The 21,893-nt window shown below is 40.8% G+C and overlaps 1 long non-coding RNA gene across 1 annotated transcript; it reads left to right on the top strand.

Annotated features, from left to right (window-relative positions):
- The first annotated feature begins 1,467 nt into the window (after positions 1 to 1,467).
- LOC110986292 (uncharacterized) lies at positions 1,468 to 21,893 on the top strand. Its single transcript, XR_002599116.2, has 5 exons — positions 1,468 to 1,575; positions 4,996 to 5,100; positions 12,868 to 12,958; positions 18,622 to 18,706; positions 20,422 to 21,893. It is a non-coding gene; the product is annotated as an uncharacterized LOC110986292 (long non-coding RNA).

Raw genomic sequence — 21,893 nt, 5'->3', positions numbered from 1 at the left:
CTTAGTTTTTTCTAAAATTTAAAGGTGATTTCTTAGCCTATATGATTTTCTGAACTGTTTACTCAGTTTGAAAATTTTATTGGACTTTATACTTTGTTGTATGTGTTAATATATTTTACTTACGAAACAAATTTTTTTCAGGTCTATCACTTAATAGCTAAATGTTGTATTCATGGTCAGAATATACTTTTATTGTACTTTTATGATACTATATTTTGAGAGATCTGTTTGCCTTAGTCTCTAACGCTTGACATACTTGGTTTGAAATACTACTCAAGTTGTTTCTGTGAGATTTTTGCATGTTCAGTTTTGCATGAAATTTTGTGAGATTTGCTTCCTTCAGCTTCTAATGCTTAACATACCACTCTGTTTGAAATAGAATCAGAAGTTCGAGAGATTGTTTCAAGTGGATTTTGAATTGTGAGCATTTTACTTAATAAAGCAGTACAGATGGATAGTTTTCTCTGAAACTTTGCAACCATGAATAGAAACATGTATATTTTTGTGCATCAAAATGATTAATAGTATAGAATTCTTGTTCGGAACTGAGTCCAGACTGACTCACAAAAGACAGAGTTCACAAAATCTGTCTTTTTATAATTATGCAATCATACGCTACTTTAATACATTATTAGAAATAAAAACTGGCAACAGTTCATGCTTCGTTTGTATGTTGTGTTTGCATTGTCGTTTTGTATTTTCTACACCATTGTTGTGATTGCAAATAATCCTTGGAACATTTCAGCTTAAGTCAATTTTTGGAGTTAAAACATAACCACAATGTAATACTTCGGCAGCTCAACCCATCTGGTTGAACAGTAGTTCTTTTTCTTCTTTTTTGGAAGTAATGCGGGTGTGTTTGTTTTTTAGCTTTCCTTTTTCTACTCGACTGGATTTTATATTGACCACCTTGTAAGTAAAATATGCGTTTGTAAATCAACAGAAAAGATGCCAATATGAAGGATTTAAGTAATTTGAAAGCAAAGGAAATTGTCCACTTTCCCAAGTTCCCTTTCTCTTGATCTGTTCGAGTTGTCTTGGCGCATTTAATTTTTCAGTGCTACACACGCCAAGTTTTTCAACATCACCCGGGCAAAATTTTCACATGGGACGCACTTCTGACCGTTGCATTGAACCTGCACCATTTAACTGGGTTATTCGGTTTTTTTGGGGGGGGTGTTAAGTTCAGTGTTAAGTGAGCTTTCTGAGGGCCGTGTCCGAAACGGGCTTCCCAGAGCTACGGCTAGGTCTGTTGTCTGCGTGTCTCCACGTATTTCCATTGGAGCGAGGTACCTAGACCTAGCTCTAGACAAGACATTCGGATGCAGCCTAAGTGATTGGCTTTGCTCTCGAGTTTACAACGCGTGTAATAAAGCCACGCCCCGATCCAGTTCGCGAATAGGAAATTGTCTTCAAATTGGCGCGCGGCATGCGTATGATTTAAAGAGCAAAATGTACAACGTGGCGCTTGGTATTCAAAAATGCCCGAATTTTGGACGTCAATTTTAGGCAGCAAACTTAATTTTATCAGCAAGGCAGGCATACAGACAAAATGTGGATGATATACAAAGCGAGGTAAGTCAAGACATCTTTATCAAGTACATAATTTTGTGATATTTTGGACCTCGATTATGGCAGCCGTTTTCCATTTTGTTTGTTAATGTGCCACAGTCGTTGCTTTCCGACACCTACTGTAGTTCCGGATTTTTCCCAGTTCCGGATTGCTTGAAATAAAAAAATAGTCTAATTCTTCAGTTGTACATTCCAAGACAAGTTCTGCTGGAAAGGTGAAATGTAGGCTGCTTCTTGTACAAAATTGGTTCTCCCAAAAATTCTAGAAAAGAAATTTTGGTGAGATTTGAACGTTTTGTCAAAATTTGCGGGAGCCACAAAATTCGGGGAAAAAAATTCTGGGCGATAGGTCGCTCACCACGTGTGATTCTATGTGCTTTATTCATACTTAAACAGTCAAATAAACTTTTGCATCTAATGACTTGTAGAGTTTCCGTCTGTTCAAACTTGGCCAAAAATGGAACGTATATTATTAAATCCTAGTTCGGGATTGTGCATTACAGGGGTCGAAATTAACTTGAATTTCATGCTGGCCAGCAGGACCACCATTTTAGAGATCCTACTGGTCCTGCTGGTACTGGTACTGGTGTGATCGATTGATCGTTCACACATGCATAGTTCGGTGTGCGGTGTAGGGGATAGCATCGTTGATACATGTAGCTCATTGCACAGCTGAAAAAGTCTAGTTAAAATTTATGCAGGTTCTACTTTTTAATTCCTATGAATTCTTACATAAAATAATTTTTTCTAAATTAATTCTTCATTAGAAACTCAGCTTGTTAAAAAGGTTCTGGCTGCAAAATGGATTTCTCACGCAGTTACTGTACTTTTTATTTGTGAATAAGTTTTTGTCGTGATCCGGAACTGGTTAAACCAATACAGAACAGGGAAATGTATCCTTGTCACTTTCGTTAATCTTGTGACTCAAAATTAAAAGCGAGGATTTTAAAAATAATTAGGCAGTATCTTCAACACACAAGGCAGATTATTGACCACATTTCACCGGAATTTGAGGATTTTTGTAGCTTCAGTCTGACTGAATAATTTTCGTGATCCGGAACTAGGAAAATGGCTGTATTTTTCCCCACACTCCTCATTCAGCTTGATCATTGACAACAAACCTCAAATTTTAAAGGCTTAAAATTTATTTGGTCAAATACTGGTACCATTAACAAACCTTATGAGTAGTTTTAGCATGTTTAGTGCCATAAAATTCAGCCCAAAATTTTACAAAGTTACTGAAAGTTTGCGTCCAGAATGTGGGCACAGATTTGGAGTACCAGCGGGCCAGCCACTTTGTTTAGTAGGCCTATAGGCCTCCCACAACTTGCAGATAATTATACATGTACAGGTAGGCCTAGCAAGAAATACCCAACGCTGTGGGCTTGTGACATGGAGAGATTATGGAGTAAACTTTTCCTTTGGGGAAGAGTTCCATATACGGACACCAGTAATTGTTCCCTACAGTGACTTATTTGCCGCCAGAGAGCAAAAATGTGTCCAGAAAAGTTCCATTTAGGAGGGAAAAATCTAAGTCGTTTACTTAGAAAACACTTTATGTGACCAGTGTCATCTCAGGTTTGTGCACAGGGTGTCAAGTGAGGTCCGTATGTGGAACTCTTTCCTTCCTCCTCAGAGTGGGCCAGAGTTCCATATACCAGGGGGAAAGAACAGAAAAGAGGACTGGTATAGGGCAAAACTTTTTGCCATTTTTTTTTTCCAAAATGGGAAGGGGCCCCTTTGTTTAAACCTGTTCTCGTAAGTTACTAAACCACCTTTCATATCTCTAGCCCCCCAAAATAATACGGTTCCCAGGAGCCTGTCTCCGGGGAACCCCCTTTGGGCCAGAGGGGTGAGAGCGTTCATGATACCAGCGGAGTTGCTTATGCTGCGCGTGCGGCTTTGGCCCATTCCCAACAACGGCTGCACCCCAACCAATCAGACGGTGCACACGTTACTCTGGCTGGTTGTTTTGGCGCGTTCGCCACACTTCTCCTCTTTCGCCGAGCGCGTACAATTTGTAATCCTTTTTAAACCTGTCCGCTATCAAAATTTACTGAAAGTTGGTGGTGCCCGTATATTCCACAGAGAGATTCACCATACAGAGCTGGAAATGGAAAGAGTTCCATGATATCCTGTACATACTGACAACACTTGATGCCCTTGTGCACAAACCTATGAGATTTGTCTGAAAAACCTAAACGTTTTCAAAGTAAATGTTTCAGAATTTTCTTAGTTAAATGTCACTTTGTAGGACGTTATCACTTTTTGTCATAACAGTTTAAGGGAAAATTAGTGTTGTCGGTTTATGGAACTTTTCCCTGGAAATACTTCTCGTCAAAAGTGGCAGTTTACACTAAGGGGTATTTCATCATGCAAGGTACCCGTACCTACACATACCTATGTAAGCAGTATCATGCATGTGCTTACATTTAAGAATGCCGTAGAATTTCCTCTTTCATATACATGTACATTGTACATACAATGCTTGAAACCCTGTGCACAAGCCCTATGAGACTGGTCTAAAAGCATTTTCTAAGTGATTACCTCAATATTTTTCCGACTAATTTGACTTTTTAGGTAATATTACTGCTTTCAGAATCAGATGGCTAATACAGTAGTTGCAGGATAAAAATTAGTGGTGGCCATAGAAAAAGAATTCTTTCCTTGGGGCATCACTGAATACATGTGCACATGTTTTCCCTTACTGTTAAGGTATGTACATGTACCAAGTACACACTCAATCTCCATTTCAATGGAATGCTGATCAACCTGTACATAGTACACTGACCCACGTACACCTGACTACAGGTTCATGTACATGTACATCTCTGGAAACCAAAAGGCACCTTCACGTGCCTTGGCTTTTTACTTTATGCGGGGTCATGATGTTATGTTTTTTTAAATCCAGCTTCTGAGATAAATTACTGGTGACACAAATTCCACTCTCCTAATCAAATTTGCACCTGAAAGCAATCATTTAACCATTCTCAGAGGTCAAGGTTAAGGAGAGTTGAAATCTTGTTTCCACATGCCAGCTACACAGCTACATGTAGCCTGAGCGAAGCGTATGTCACGTGTCCTACTGGTAAACGACTATGTACCATACATTGTCACTTTAACTTCTTACCTGAACATCTTTTGGACTTGATGAATATAATCTTTTTATTTCCTTAGATGTTTTTGGAACTTTTTAAAAGTTAACCTGGGTATATTGAACAAATTCCTTGCAAATAAATAAATTGAAGACTTACTGATTATTGATAAAGAATAGTGCAATCCAAAAAGTAAAGAGCTTAGAATATCCTGTCATTCTGAGGTACAGTCATTTGCATGTATCGAGTTTCCACAGTTACATTAGGAAGCCATAACTTTGCTGTGTAACATTGCAGGGTTATTCATTTTGTGAACTTTTTGCCCCAGGCGGCTGGTCACAGGTCAACGCTGAGCTTTTTGTCATCACTCAAGCCATTGACCTGACAGCAAGAGAACCTCAAGACTGTTCTGCCATTTGGCCATAAGATATTGGTGAGTGTCTCCATGGAATTTCAAGTTACTCCTTTAGAAAATCAGCTCCAATTTATTGACAGTAGGGTTGAAGAAAGGTTTGACTTAAATTCCTGGTATCTTTTCATCATTTTAGAGAATCGTGCATCTTAAAATTTATTTACAGAGGAAGCCATTGATGTTTGGTTTATAGTTCTCCTACATGTGCTCACCCACAGAGCTTTGTCATTTGTTCGTCACTCAGAGATTTATTTTTGGAGAGACAAATAGAGGCATGATTACGATGCACGTCTTGTTAGTCAAGGTATGACCACACTGGCCCAGTTGGCCAGTACAGTGTAGTTTAAAGTTGTGGTCAAGTCTTGGATCTGTAAGGCTCAAGTCCTACAAGTACGTGTACCGGTCATTTGGCAGAGACAAAATCTCACACTGAAGGTCAGGTTTGGAATCACGATGTCAAAATGATGGCTTTATGTGTCATGTGACACATGATGATGTCAAGTCGTTTTGTGCTACTGGTGTCCGTGTTTAAATTAGGGCTGGTTCTACAAATGAGCCATTAAGTAATCAACTCTGGGGGGGGGTGAGTTCCTGAAGTGTACAGCAGTGAATAGACCTACAACATAATGATGTAGTGCAGTGTTTACTGCGGTGCATTGTGGGTAAAAGGTGGGAATGTTGCAGGAACGCGTCAACGTGACACGTTATGTGTAACGTATACTATATGGCGTGTGTATCGACCTGGAATAAAAAAAAAGTGAAATAAAAAAATTCCTGATTACCGTCCGAAATGGTCAATGTGAACTGCTTTGCTCCATTGTGTTTATCAAGCACTCAACGAACGCCAGAGCTGTGTGGTTTTTTTTACTTCCAAGGGACCGCAAAAGGTGACAGATTTCCATGAGAAATAAGGCCATTTATTTATTTTCGCATGGACCATTTTAATTTTTTTTTCTTCGAGTCAGGTCGATACACACACCATATACATGTAGTATACGTTACACATAACGTGTCACGTCAACGCATTCCTGCAACATCCCCACCTTTCACCCAGTGCGGTAAACACTGCATTACGTCATTATGTTGTAGGTCTATTCAATTACAATGTCTGATGAAATGAGGGGAGTCATGACTGATATCTGGAACACCAATGACCGTGCCCATCCTGCATCCTGATTAGAGCTGAATAATTGAAGGCTAAAACAGCATTATTTACAGACGTGAACAATCTTAAAATCCCAGTCCCCCAGTAATGAATGAAAAGTCGTAATTTACATGTATGCTGTAAGTTTTACCAAATTGGTGAAAGATGCTTAGTCACATAACTTAAAACCATAACCACGAAATTAAAATACACCATACATATACTAATATGTGTCCCACAGTTTCAAAGTTGGCAATTACAAACGTCATTCAATTCCAGGCAGTCTCCTGGTGACGGACAAAGCATACTGTTAGAAACGTTTAGTGCTCTCTGGCTCTTATCAGATCCACACTATACAAATCAAAGAGATACATGTACACATGTCTTATTTTGCATTGTGCTACCGCAAGCCTACATGTATTTACATTGTACTTGCCACCTTCAGCATGGAAAACTTCAATTCCGTGACAGAAAATAACTCATCTCTGTTTACCTACATTTGCATATCAGTGCGCATGCGCGTCAAACCTCTCTGGAAAAGTCACCTAAGCCACACCCTCCACGCCCACTGCATGTCCCCCCTGAAAAGGCCCTGTAGTTCTGAGACTTGTCCTAGTTTTTTTCAGCGACACATGTAGTCCAGATCGTGCAAAATCATAATACAGTGGAGCTTCACGTTCATATGCAATCTTGCTGAATTCGACAGAGACCTGTTCATTCAAGCCACGTTCCGGCAATTCTCCCGGTCCCTCCAGCCAGATCGGCCTTCCAGGCTGATGTTTCCACCATCACCACCAAGTGAGTCTAATATGCTGGGTTCAATGGTTCGAAATTCTCCGGGGCCAAGCCTGGGACCAGTCTCAACCAGCACTATTCCCTGGCAAATCCTTCACACCAGTGGTAACCAGATGTGAGCGCATGGAAGCACCAAAATCCGATGTCCATGTACATGTACAGGCAGGAGGGTGAGGCCCGACACTTGATGCAACCATACCGAACCATAGCGAGCAACTATAGCGAGCCCCACCCGGTCACGGAGGCCCGAAGCACCCCCACCACACACATCGTCATCACATTTTAGCCACAAGAGGACAGCTTTTTTTTGCAGGTCAGATTCAACAATTTCAACCTCGTTCTCATCCAAGTGCTTGGCCTTTTTTTTCAAATGACCATTGCCCGTTGGGTACGAGCATCCAGATTTTTCAACAGTGTTTCCAATAAACTATCCCCATTTTGTAAAGCTCATCAGGGGGGATTCCTTCACACTTTCCAGTGGCCAATGACGTAACTATCCCTGCGGATGGTGGGGCCACTTCTCAGTGTTGTTTTGGCATGATACTCACACCCGTTCACAGCCTCACTGTCAGTCTCACTTGTTGGATTGACTGATATCCAATCCCCACTTCAGAAGTTGATACTGTTTCCCGAATCTCCTTCTGAGGCATCTTTTGCCTCTCATCTGTGCACCATTGTCCACTGATGAGGATAGCCTCCGTATTCTTCAGCAGGCTAATCTATCATTTACAGTCATGACAGAGGTAGGTAAGCTTCAACCGTGTCAACTTCCATTCCTTGTCGAGGCTTTTATACTTGAACCAGTATCAATGGACCCCTACCAATTTTTTATGCTACGACCCAGGCTCTTAGACAAGACCTTTGGCCTTAGACTAAGTTACCATTTTCGTCTAGGGGATGAGCTCACGTTCCCCCTCATTGACCGATGTGCCCCTCCCACTCAGTCTACAGTACTGCTCACAATAAACAGACAAACGGAACACAATCACTGTGGTAACATTATCACCGTTGTAATGATGTTTAAAAAAGCGGTAATCAAAGTGTCTTAATCAGCACGGTGCGTGATGCTTAATCCCTGCCGGCCGTCGTAAAATCTTTTATTGTTCATCAGGCCAATGCTGGAAAACTGCATGGAACGTAAACGGTACAATGACCACTTACTGCTTTCTTGATTCTTTGGCATTTCTTTAAAAGAAGAATGTACACATGTATATGTACTCAATACATTTATTTATTCACTCGTTGCCTAGTTCTTGGAATCAAAACTCAACACAGTCAGTTTTGGTTCTGTTGAATTTGGTGTTTAGGAATAAAACTACATGTATGCACAGTCACAGGACCAGTATTTTCAGGGTTCAGGGTTTGAAAATTATCCAATTTACATGTAAGTGCTGCTCAAACATTCTTAAATTCCAATGAAGCTGTTGTCATTCGTCAGCATTGCCTTACCTTTCGTCTTGTACTCATTTACGGTATGTCATGTGCAGCACTACATTCTACATGTCGCTTTGGTCACGTTAGGGTTCAAGACAAACCCTCGGGTACAAGGTCTTCCAACTGAGTTCCTGTGTGCACTCATGCATGGACCATGCTTTGAAGGTAAATTGGTCACGCATACTCAGTGTGCCCCGCGCATACCGCTTGAGGCGCCTTTCCATACATTGTATGTACGTTTTAGGTGCATTGTGTGCCGGTGTGTTTGTGAGTTTCACTTTCATGGACAGAGCGATCAACTCTGTTAAAACATACCGGTAACACTCATGTGCATTGCGTTCCTCTGTCAGGCTTGCTCTGGGAGTAATTTTGTCGAATGTGTGGCTCACGTTGCAGGTTTAGACCCACAGTGTGGAAGGGTGCCTTAATTTAACTTGCGCACCGACGCAATGAGTTAGGATTGGTTTTTTCATTTACAAACAACAAAACAAATGAACACACATCTTTTGGATGGAATTTCAGGCTATTCAGGTGAAGGACAGTGCTGGAAAGGCTTGCGATAGCACCATGCTAAGGAATATATTTCTCTTATGAGTATTTGTGGTTCTGAAAAGAACCGGGAGTATACTGAACGTTTCGGACTGCGTGCTCAGTCCGTCGTTAGGAGACTGAAGAGATGTTGAAGATGGGGCTGTTTACATGTATATAAGGTGGCTGGATGCAGTGGGGTGTGATGACGATGCTACACATCTTTTGGTTCTCGCTCGGAGCAACTATGACTCGACTCATTGCAGCTCTAGTCCCTGTACCACCGCGCCTTCCCAAAGAAGAACTGGATAGACTTTGGTGATCCTCTGCCTGGTTGGTGTATTTTTTGAACAAGATACATGTACATATAGTGTCAATACACTACACCTTGCATGTCGCAGTGGTGCATAATGCTGGACCCGCAGCATCCCTTATTGGTTACCGTTTGTCCACTAAATTTCGGCGTGGAGTGGCCCCCACTGGCTGTACCGGTACTTTAGTTACAGTAGCCTTTGCGACGAGTCTTCCTGCCTATCCTAAACACGTCCACGTTGCACGGAAAGTCGTACAGGCTTATTCACAGAAATTGCTCCTGTTTACTTGCGTTCATGATTATATTTCGAGGTTGTTTCCTTGTAGTTTGGCGAGCATGTTCCCACAAATTTCCTTACCATGGCTCAAGGTTTTTGTCTGCTTCAAGGGTTTCATCATGGAATGATATGCTACATGTACAGGATGTGTGACCTTGGGTGACCAGTCTCGCCATGGGTTCCCATGGTGGTTACCTGACTGGTGCAAGTTGTGCGTAATGGCATTGTCTTTGGAAATAAGGCAAGTTTTGTCACCTTGGTGATTTTTGGCAGTCTTTGTCCCATTTTATGCTGTTAATTTCACAAAACACACACACAAAATAGCACTGCTACTTTTGGGGTCCTTGTGATCAGTAATGGATGCAACGGTGCCCATACAACACCACATGGTAAATAACATGTACATGTACAGTCACTTTTTTACTGATATACTTACTGTACAACCGTTCAGTACACAAACATGTAATTACACGGCTTATTAAATAAGCAGTATTAAAAAAAAGGGGGGGTTGCAATTTCAAAGTTAAGCACCCTCTTGAAATTCAGGCGTTTTACAACAGTGAGCCTCCAAGAGTTTGCAAGGCGTTGACCAATCACAGTGCGCAAAATCAGTTGACCCAATGTGCGTTTGGAAAGGGTCGACAGATTTTGCACTCTGTGTTGGTCAATGCATTGTAAACTCTTGGAGGCGCACTATTGTGAAACGCCCGTATTGAAGGGACGAACACACTTTGTAAATTAATTCGTCCACAACACAAATTTTCAAAACAGCCTGGGGCTCTTTTCAGTTGACCTTCGTTCCCCTCTGGTATTTTGAGAGGTTGTATTTGAGGCCAAGTGGCCTTTGCCCATCTGCAGCCAATGGCTGTAGCCTGTTCCCTTTGATAACAAGATCCACCAGACCGTGCTGCATGAGGCCCATTGCCTCTAGACTCCAGACCGGCTGGACCTCAGTCATTATGCTAACTTTTCTCTCTTCAAGCCACCCACTGGACAGAGGAAGACTTCTTCAGTTGACGCCCCACCATGGGGCAACGTCACTCCCACAGACTGATCCCTTCATTTGTTGCCCAACCACATTGAGGGGGAAGTCATGCCTGCACCTCCCCTTCCTGTTAGAATGGGTACTTCCAGTTGCTAATGAGAGACAGAATTATCCAGAATGTTCTCTTTGCCTCATTTTGGCTACAACAGCCTCAGTTCCCTTGCCTCCTGGGCCTACTTATTTATTCTCCAGTCAGGCTCCTCGACTGCCCAGACCTCCAGACTCAATTAACCAGGTCTCCAATTACGCATCTGGATCCAGCCTCCCTTCAATAGTGTGCTTGGATGATGTCACAGTCTCCCTCTGAGTAGCTGACCTCTGGGAAGTAGGTTTTGCCTCAGTAGCCCACGAAACAGGTGGAGCCTAACAGGCAGGCTTATGGTAGCTGGCTTCTCCGCTTTACGAAGACGACAGCTATCGATCCCAAATTCTTCATCCTCACCTACCATCAGGAATTTTCTTCTTTGGCTTACCTCTGGTCTTCAGATCATCTATTTCTTTAAACATTTAGGGGGATCAAAGTATCGTTCTATCATTGCTTCCCAAGCCTCCCATTGATCTAGTAGAGGCTTCTGCTCTTCTTCAGCCTGCCATTAAAATGGTATTTCTCCGGGCTTCCTGAACATTTTTACGTGGGGGTCTATTCTGTGCCTAGTCCACAGAACCAGGCCACCTTCACCGGGAACCCACATGGGGTCTCTGACCGCAGATCATTCAACCGATTTCTTTTCCTCAGATAGCTTCATCCCAAGTTTGACAGCGATTTCAACAATGGCAGAGGATTTATGGTGGTCTCCCGTACAAGCTTCCACGTATTTCTTTGCTCGTATGCAGCCATTATGAGGTGACGTCAAGCAGTTGTTCATCACGACCATCCAACTACTTTGCCCGGCCTCTGTGACCACAATCACTCAGTTAAGATCGGAGGCAATAATACGTCTAAGTCCTCTCGATATTGAGGATCGAAAACAGGTGCCCATGAGACAAGCAGCACGTCAACATCCTGGGCCCACGGGCTTGGAGTTTCTGTTTCAGATACATGTGTAATGAAAACGGCCTGCTGGGAGAATCTCACCTTGACTTGACGCTACCTGAAGAATGTGGTTCAAATAGAGGGTGTCATGAGCGGGAAAACCCTCAAGCAGGTTGGCCGATCAGCAGCCTCTACACCCCAAAAAGTTATCATTTCTCACAACTAGATAGGCAGCTTCCGGGAATGTCTAAACAACCTTTTTCGTCTTTGAATGGGCTCAGTTTAGACTTTCGTTACCCTGCATGTCCCTTCCCTCCCAAATTGTTACCTAACGGTGCTAATCTGTAAATGTAGGTAAACAGAGGAGAGTTGTTTTCTGTAATGGAATTCCAGTATTTTCTGTTCTTGTAAGAAAACACTCGCCTCTGTTAACCATCCCTCCCTACTCAAAAAAAAAGTCTGGAGAGAGATCTGAAAAAACAAAAACAAGGACGAGTCTTAGTGCTACACAGCCTTTTATGGGGGACATGCAGTGGGCGTGGAGGGTGTGACTTGGGGGACTTTTTCAGTGAGGTTTGATGCGCATGCACGCTGATATGCAAATGTAGGTAAACAGAGGTGAGTGTTTTCTTACCAGAACGGAAAATCCTGTTCGATCTTGAGAAATTGTTCACAGAGGTTTAACACCGTAACCAAATGACTTTTTGAGTTTTTCAACAAAAAAGTTTAGCAAATGCTGTGAGAGGAAAGTCAAATGTAAGGTGGAGTGCGCCATGTCATGGGACTCTTAAAAATAAAATGGGCACCCACCGGTACATGTACCTTGTATGTGTACATGTAAGCCGTTGAGCAACCCTACTCACCCTAAAAAAAAACCGATCCCTAGCAAAGTTCAAATATTAATTTTTCGCCCTGAAATCTCACCAAGTTCTAGCATTATCACTTCAAAAAACTAATAAATTTCACACCGCTGGTACCTCCAAATTGCCAAAGCTATCAACATGCCCTTGGTACACCCCATGGTATACATAATGAACTGACAAAATACACACAGTTGAACTGTTTGAGTCGATTTTCCATTTGATGTAAATGTTTAATCAGAAAAGTGAGTGTTCTTCACACGAAAGATGTCACAAGATACGGTAGTGGTGTGGTCCAAGCTGAGGAGTACTACTGACCATACACCGTACATGGAAATGTACTGTGTACTGTACATGTACATTGTAAAAGTCATAACTCGTTATTTTTCAACTTGTATATTTCTTGGATTCTCCCTCAGGTTAACGAGTGCAACTGCCTCATGTACATTGACATGCAGAAGGAGTGCCCTGTCCCATCTGGAACAACAGGGTCTCGGCTTTGGCCAAAAGGTAGGATTTTTTATTCTATTTCTGACTGCATGAAGATAATTTGAAACTTGGTAATCCTTTAATTTTATCTTATGGTGCGTTAAGCGTCATTCACTTTGATTATGTGAGCATTCCAAAAATGCTACGCCATCAAATCCTAAGAATATGTAAACTTGTACACATTGAACGGTCCATGTAGTCAGTCTACAGTCAGTAAGTAGTGATAGTACATCACCACTTCATGAAGCATTTCATATTATTACTACAGTGAAATCTCATCATGTCAAACATCACAGGGGTGGAGAGAAAAATGTGAAGTTAACCAAAGTGTGAGTTGAGCAAGGTTTCTGATTTGCCAAGAGTCAAGTCATGCGTGTTCCAGTACATGTACATGCATGACTCTTGTTGATTCAAATGTTGATTCACATTGTAGGAAATACTGTGTTTTTGGTCACAGTGGACCACTTACCCAAAGTACCGGTACTTGCTCTGTGAATCAGGTTTTTTCTGATTTCCGTGCTCCTGAATTACATGTACTGTAATTGCTGTTTGGGCTGAAATCTCACCTGGTATATATAAGGTCGACGATCAGTTTAGAGATCTTTTTGGCTCATGGCAACCTATTTGCATGTTCATGTATGTTTGACTGTCTCAAACTTTTGCTCAAACCTGATGCAGCTGAAGCACTGGTAGATTGCTTTGCTTTCATGTGGCTCAGCTTGGATGCGATAGATCCCTGATGTACTGGTATGGTACCCAGTACCTACACGTACATGTATGCAAGCTCCATTTTGCAAAGGTTGCACCCACGTTGTACATGTAACTGTCCAGTTATTAACTTTCTCAGATGAACCCCTCAAGACTAGTGGATTTTTTCAAGGCATGATCGAAGTTTGTTTGCTTTGTGGATTGAAGTGCAATACTGATCCTTTTTTTGGGGGGGGGATAGGATAGCTTTGCTGCAGTTACGCCTTACAATTAAAAACACCAACTCCATTCCGCCAAGTGCAGTTGGAAATACTTCGTCATTTCCCGGCAATATTCCACCACACACAAACAGGTTGAGCATAGGGCTGTATTTGTTCTTTGATGATAGGCCGCACTGCTGCTTTGGCAGAAATTCCACACCTTGCGATTACAGTCAATGAAACCAAGAGTTCACAAAACACTGACATCTTACGAAAGATTATAAGTTGATGTGTATTTGAGCTGGACAATAACCTCTTTTTAGGGAAATCGCTCCCTTCGTATGTGCCAGGTTAATGGGGGAAATTCTTTTGCTAAGGAAGGTCGATCCAGATTTTAAAAATATTTTTATTTTCAGTTTTGGATATGTGGTTTTGAATTCCAATTTCAGACGGTGAATTTTTTTCAGTATTTCGGAAATTGGGATTTTAGTCCAAACATTAAAACAGGGTTGCAGATACCGGTAGCATAGGAAGTGGGAGGTAAAGACTGAGCATATGAGCACATTCTGTTGTAACATAGCGCAGCAGGATTTCCCATGTGGTGACGGCAAAGCCCGAGTACGCAGTGGCCGAGCAGTATATGGTGCGATCATTTAACAAACCATTCGGTGATTTTACAAGCAGTATTACATCAACTGTCATTCTTTCTAGTTTGTGACCCAAGCTTTAAATGTCTATTTGAATTTGCTCTTTTATCTTCAATTATCTCTGTGGGGTTGAAATATACATGTATTTTTGCTTGAAATTCACTGAGCATTTGAGAACATGAACTGGGTGGAAATAATACACTTGAATTTTTTTCAGTTTTGTCAAGATTATGAATTAACATTCAAGAAAATGACTCACTTTAGTCTGTATGCGTGTCTGTACTATTGCACTGGGGCATGTGGCCCAGTGGTTAGGGTTTGTAGCTTCTGATCATAAGGTCGGGGGTTCGAATCCAGCTGGTGGCAGCATGTTGCGATCTTGGGCAACTCACTTTATCACTATGTGCCCCTCTGTACCCAGAAGTACCTGTAAACGGGTACCTGTGAAGGCAGACATGGTTATGTGTAGCCGTTTGCACCAAAATGGCAGCATCAGGCTAGTATACTCCCCAGGGAGCTGAGATGGTTTTCGGAATGTTCAGAGGATGTGAGCCCAATGTACAGGTATAATGCGCATAGACACATTCTGCAATATGTGCTATAAAAGAACTGACTATTATTATTATCGTTGTTTTCTGAGGTTTCAAAGGTCTAAAAATTGCAATGTCTTGATTATCGGAAGGCAACATCTGTAAAATGTCTCGCACACCACACACCATCTAGTTTCCTTATTTCCAATAAACATGTAAAACCACAGAGCATGGTAATCTTCAATGTAGTGAACTGCAATTCATACAGCGCATTCCCACTTGAATTGGAAAAAGGTGGATCTTGATCCAGCATTTTGGTGTGATTGTTATCTTACCGCAACGAAACCACAAGTCACGTTCCCACTAGCGCTTGATCCACCTTTTCGGACGGAAATGTCGAGCCCGAAAGGTCACTGAGTTCGGTATTGCACATGTGCTAGCTTGCCGAGCGCACGCTCTGTGGCAGTGTGGCGTGCTTGGGCGACATGCCTGTGACCCTGCGGTGTTTTGGGTGCAGAGTTCTACTGACGTGATGACCTTGAATCGGACCGAATTTTCAGCCTAGTACGTTGTCTCTTCAAACTTTGCTTCCGTTTTTGGTACTCCGTCTCACATTGCAGGCTATACACTGACACGGAATTAGTTTTTGACGGAAAGCAAGTGAAATTACACAAATGAAAAAGGTTCAGAAACGGACAAATGCGCAACGAAAATTGTGAAAGGGCAAGGCACACACCGCGGCATGCATGCATTGCGCATGCGTGGTGACACATTTTGCTAGCCTGTAGTTCAGCAGTTGTTTATTGTACAAAGCTGTATGATAGAACAAGACAGAAAGCACATTGTCCTGGGCACAACCTTGTTTCCCTCTTCATTCCGCTCACTTTATTAAAGACTGCAGCTCCACAAAATAAACACCTTTCAATTTTGATCCCTCAGAAAAATCTTTCCAGTTATTTAATTATTTGTTCACCACCAAATTGTAAAAATATAAATGCATATTTCTAGAGTTGACAATATACATGTTCTAGTACAGTAACGGATTCTTAAGAGACAAAACACTAAGCAAAAAGTATTTTACTTCTATAAAGTCTCCAATGAGAATGGATAACAAAAGACATAATTAAAAATGGACAAAATAACCCAACAATCCCTCACCAGCAAAATAAAATAAATATAAAAGGTATTCTGCATCAACAGTTCAGTCTGATTTTTTAGTTGATCCATCATGATGAAAACTTTTTAAAACAAACGCATGAAATCGAAACCAAGCTATTTTACTCAAAGTTGGTTTAAGAGAATGAGCAAGAAGAATTCTTGTTAAAGGCACAGTCCATCACTTGTCGTCTGTGTACTCATGTTCCTTTCAGGCAACAAAATTTCTCAAAATTTAAAGAAGGGTGCATAAGAACAAACCTGATGAAGTTTGGGCTCAGTGAATATGGTACTAGCATTTTGTGAAAAACAATTTCTACCAGTAGGATTTTGATTTCAGATCCAAAGTTGCCGAGTCTTGCTTTAAGTTGTGACTGAATTCAGCATTCTCACATTCATTTGAATGCAGTAACGCAATGTCTCCCGCTGAACTGATGATCTATGAGTGTTTTCGAAACCAAAGGATTCGGCTTAGACTTTGATTTTGCTGGTTTTGGTCAGAGCTTGAACAAGTTGTTTCGAACGCTGCTTCGAAATGGCTGGAACCAGCGAAACCAAAGTCTAAGCTGAATCCACTTGTTTTGAAAACGCTCTATAATAACTGTGCTTGCGTGTCTTGTTAACGCTTACACGTGCTTCTGATGTCTTTAGACACATTGTTGGAAACGGTCCTCGTGGTTTTCTTCACAACAGCCAGCAGTTGGCCAGAAAAAAGTATTCACAGGGAGTTTAGTTCCATAACCGTTAAAAGAGTACTGTACATGTATGCTTTTCAACAGTTTGGTCAGTTGGTTTTTAGATTACTGCAAATGATGGACTGTACCTTTAAACAAATTTAAATAATAACAGTGACCGATTTCACATAACCCTGTTTGAACTGCTCTAGATGAAACCCTTATGGACACATTCGATCAAGTCTCGGTATGGCATCATGGCTGCCTTTAATTATTTGTTTTGGGGTAAATATGTCTCAGTTGTACCGACCAGTTATTCCACAAGTGTTCGAATTCTGTGGATAAAAATAAATACCGGTAACACCATCAAATTCAATGAAATCAAAATTGTTCACAAATTGCGGGATATAAACTGATTTCCGGCAGATTCCAGTAAACAGAGCCTACTTGTGAAGGGATTTAAGTTGAAAAATTTGACTAATTTGGAGAGCCAGCTGTGTTGTCAAAAACCAACTCCTAACGGAATCGTTAATTAGGACCTTACATGTACATATCGCTTTGTTGTAATAGCTTTTAGCCTGTCATTGACAGGTCAGGCCTTATGCCTTTAGTTTGATTTTTCTAACATTTTTTTAACACATTTAGAATTGAAGGCAATTCCAGCCACACAATTATCCTTGAGTCTGGACTGAGGGAGTTCACCAGCTGCTCGTATCCAAACCAGATTTCAATCATTTTCCTTATAAAAGAGAGAGAAAATAGAGCAACGAATTCTTCAGCCAGACACGCCAGACTAACTTGTGGCATACAGTACGTGATGTGCGCGTGCCACAGTAGTTTGAAAAACCGTCCAAACTTTCAATGAAACGTGTACGTGTATCGTATGCCATGTCCTATCTAGCCTCTAGATGGAGAATAGTGCGTGGATTGTCACAAGATGGTGCTTCACTCAATCACTAAATGAATTTAAATGGAAAATACTCGAAAAGGAAATCTTTCCCGAAACATTTTGATACATTTTCAGCAATCTTTCCTTGATGTGCTGCATGATGATGAACTCATGTACATGTACATGTACGTATGTCACAGGTGTTCAGTGTGGTTTATAGACATTGAATACCAGGCTAATACTTTAACAGAGATGCACATGGATTGTGACCTTGAAAACACTCAGAATTGTTACATGTACATGTACATGTGCAGCTGGTAATATGCATTACTATCGTGATATTTGGGGTGATTCATTTGGATGGTAAATTATGATATCCGCACAAGGATATCAGCACAACTTTAATGAAAACTGGGGACTGGTTCATGAACCAATATCCAGTGCAGTTTTTGTGTAAGAGAAAGAAATCAAGTTGATTGTATGTTGATGAAAATGACATTCTTTGGTTTCAGTGATTGTACATGTACCGTACATGTTGGACATCTCACCAATCCGGAAACTCACCAGTCCATCAGCCAATCAGATTGACTACAGAGAATTTCCGAATATATCTGGGCCAAATGAACAAAACACAAGTTCCAAATTCATATCTTTTAACAGTTTTCTGTTATAGCCCTTTCAAAATCTGCATGCCACATCACCTTTTTGCACCCGCCCCAAATGGGTGATTTATTAGGGTAGCATCTTTGAAGGCCTATATTTTCTGAAGTGTTTGTACTTTGGTAAGATCCATGAAGGTGCAGCGCAGGCTGAGGGAAAGCTTATTTTTGTCAACAGTAAAAAATTCTTAATTGCATGATGTTTGTGTGATTCTCCTTCAGGTTGAAGAGAGACACTTCCTTCATAGATGCCTGCAGAAGGGGCGTCAAATCCACTTGGATCAAGACTTCTTGGACTTGTCAAAACGTAAGATATTTTATTCTACATGCACATTGTATTTATTGGCACAAGTATTTTGGCCAATTTCAGGGGTTTTGTACACTTCGGTGCTCACTCTGACTCCTTGCTGCTCTCCTCATGTCAACCTAGGTGGGATTCGAAACTGGGTCATGATTGGAGGGTAAGGTACATGTAGGTAACCACTTCACTTATCTGGATTCTTGAAGTTAAGTTTCATCACTGGCGATTATTACTGATAACTTAAAAAAAAAGACACCCAAACAACTCAGGAAAAACAAAGGATGTTGGAATGAAATAGAATTTCAATCGAACTTGTTACTCATGTATTTATCACAGCCATCATTTATGAAACTGGCTCATTGGTTCTTAAAATGAAATGTCATGGTTATGAGAATTTTTTTGTTGTGCATATCATATAAAGGAGTTTCAGTCACGAGTTTCGATGATCAGCGTTCAACTTACATGTACCTGTACACAGATGTGAGCAGAAATGCGTGCACCATCTAAGTCTCTCAACATTCCGCCTTACATGGAATTGCAAATAGAAATACAGAGATTTGAAAATGCACACACCTCCACAGACGTGGTAGCGGTATGCTCCCTGAAATGCCTTGGCCTGTCATGTTAAAACATCACGTGAAAACCTCTTAAAAGGAATAAAAAGATTCCTCACTATCTTCAGCAAGGTACATACCACTCTGTTCATAGTATGTGCACCTGTACATGTATTTATACTGTGATTGTCATGCTTCTGTTTGGTTGGGAATTTGTTGTGAATTTCTTATGTCCAAATCTCATCCCTGAAGGCAACAAAACTTTCAAAATTGTTCGGAAACCTTGTGCCTTACTTAAATTCCGCCAGGATTCTTTGTGATTTCCATGGAAGGCTTCACTTTGAAACTGGAACTAGGTTCTGCGCAGTTAGTTTTTTAATCTTTTCTACTGAAAGTGAATTTTGCTTTCAGAAATTTTCCTTTTTTCCTGTTTCAAGCTTTCTCCTGTTCAACTTTATTTGTAGTTTTATTTTAGTTTAGATTTATTTTTCCCCTTTTCCCCCTGACTTGCTCACTCACTCGCCCACCACCCAACCCACCGAAAATATTTTTTGATATAGTTATCTGCACCTTACAGCATTCATGGTTACCATATGTGTCAACTGCAAAAGCAGGCATTTGCTGGCAGGATTGAGCATGTCCAGTGACCTCTTCCTCTACTCAAATTCAAAATTTGACCTGCATGGCTAATGGAGCTGTCAAGCTGGTTGCAGACAATGCTTAGGCAATGCTCTTTCTTCAGGTCTATGGCTTGTTACATAATAAGGTGCAGGTTCTTCAATGGTGAAAAAGCAGCATCCAAAAAGCCAACACATTTCTATAGTGCATCATGGAGGAAGGAAAAAGACATGTACATGTACACATGTACCCCAATATGTACATGTACCTGGTGTTTGATTTGAACTGAGCATATAGAAAAGCTTGAACACTGACAAATCGCCTTCCTGGTTTTTATATTTGCTCTCTCAATTTATTCTGGAAACTACCAAATTACATGCGTTTCAAATAAAATGTCTTAAATAATGTTATCTATTTTGTGTTTTCTTGAGGAAAATTTTAAAAAAAGAAAACAATTGTGTTGACAAGTTTTACATCTGGTTGTGATTGCATACTTCATTCTCAAAACATTTTGTACAAGAATTCCTTCATTTTTTAATTGCTTTTTAGAACCCCAAGAGTGTCTAGCACAGCCACAGCAGTTTGCCCTCATCGTGTAACCATCAACGGAGGTCCAGGAACCAGAAGAGGTCGGCGTGCACCTGCTCCACTTCGCTGCGCGTGCCGATGGCCATTAGGGAACACAGCACAGGTTGGTGGGCTGCATCAATGTTACATTGGTTGTACTTGTGACCGGCGGAGCAATGAATTCAGGAAGGTCAGAAAGGGGTGAGTTGTTATCAAGTCATTTTCTTCTTGTTTCAAGAATGTTTCATGTCACTTCTTACATGTAGATGCATGGATCCATGCAGTTTTCAGCAAATTTTCACGCGCACCACCAAAACGTCAAATCAGTAATTTACAAAGAAAATAAATTTGTCCGTTTTTGTTCCAGCTTATACCAGTTCCTTGCATTTTTGTACTATTCCAATCCAGTTGCTGCATGTACTAGCTGCGTTTTCTATGCCCCACCAAACATCAACAGAAGTTAAAAGCAAGAAATCAAAATAAATATGGCGCTGTGCACAACTGTACAATTTATATTGGTCAATTTATTCACACGTGAAAATCCTGGATCTGCAAACATGTACATGTATAATTTGTGGTTGTCAAGTTTCAAGTTTTTTTGGTCAGTTTAAAGTCACATTTCACATCATAACAATGTCACAAGTCCAGCTTCATGTTGGCATGTTTTTACTTCAAGAGTTTAGAGTGGACAGGTAACGTTGAACTTGAAGGAATACACTTGGCTTAGGAGGTGCTGCCTGTTGTCCGATTTTTGGATGAGGTCCTGCTTAGTCAATATCATTTTTAAAGTTTTAAGTCAAAATAGTCAACCAAGACATCAACAATAACTTTTCATCACCTAATTCTTCTTTTATTTAGTATCAACAAGATTACGACAGCGGATCAATTCATTAATTTATCAACAAAATATTAGTTATTACTTGCAAACACTCAATGGGTCCATCTTGTCTCATCATTCCGAACCTGCAGTCGGAATTTAAAAAAAAATTTTTTTCACAGCTGAACAAACATAATATTTTTGTATTCATTTACTTCATGCCTCGCAATTATGAAGAGTCACTTCTGGCTTTTTAACCCATACTTTCAAGGATTCTTACAGAACTCAATTTTATATCAAATTAGGACCTCTTCAACATAAATCAAGACCCTTGTAATTCAATAGCTGTATGTATTCCTTCAGGTTTGACAGTGCTTGTCCAATTTTTAACGCTTGAAGTAAAAATTTTCCAACATGACACTTGACTTGTAACTTTGTTTTGAAACGTGACTTGGAAGAGACTAAAAAAACTTGATATTGTACAGTGACATGAAACTTTCTTGAGACTTGAAGAAAATGACAAGATAACGACTCCTCCCCTTTTTGCCTTTCTTAATTCTTTGTTCCTCCCGTTGCAAATACCACCATTGCAACATTGATGCTGCCCCCAACTTGTGTTGTATTTCCCAATGGTCAC

This window comes from Acanthaster planci, linkage group LG03, assembly GCF_054643075.1.
Source record: "Acanthaster planci isolate LZ-2023a linkage group LG03, COTS_SCS, whole genome shotgun sequence".
Taxonomy (NCBI): Eukaryota; Metazoa; Echinodermata; class Asteroidea; order Valvatida; family Acanthasteridae; genus Acanthaster; species Acanthaster planci.
This window is presented reverse-complemented; position numbering and strand designations above follow the sequence as displayed.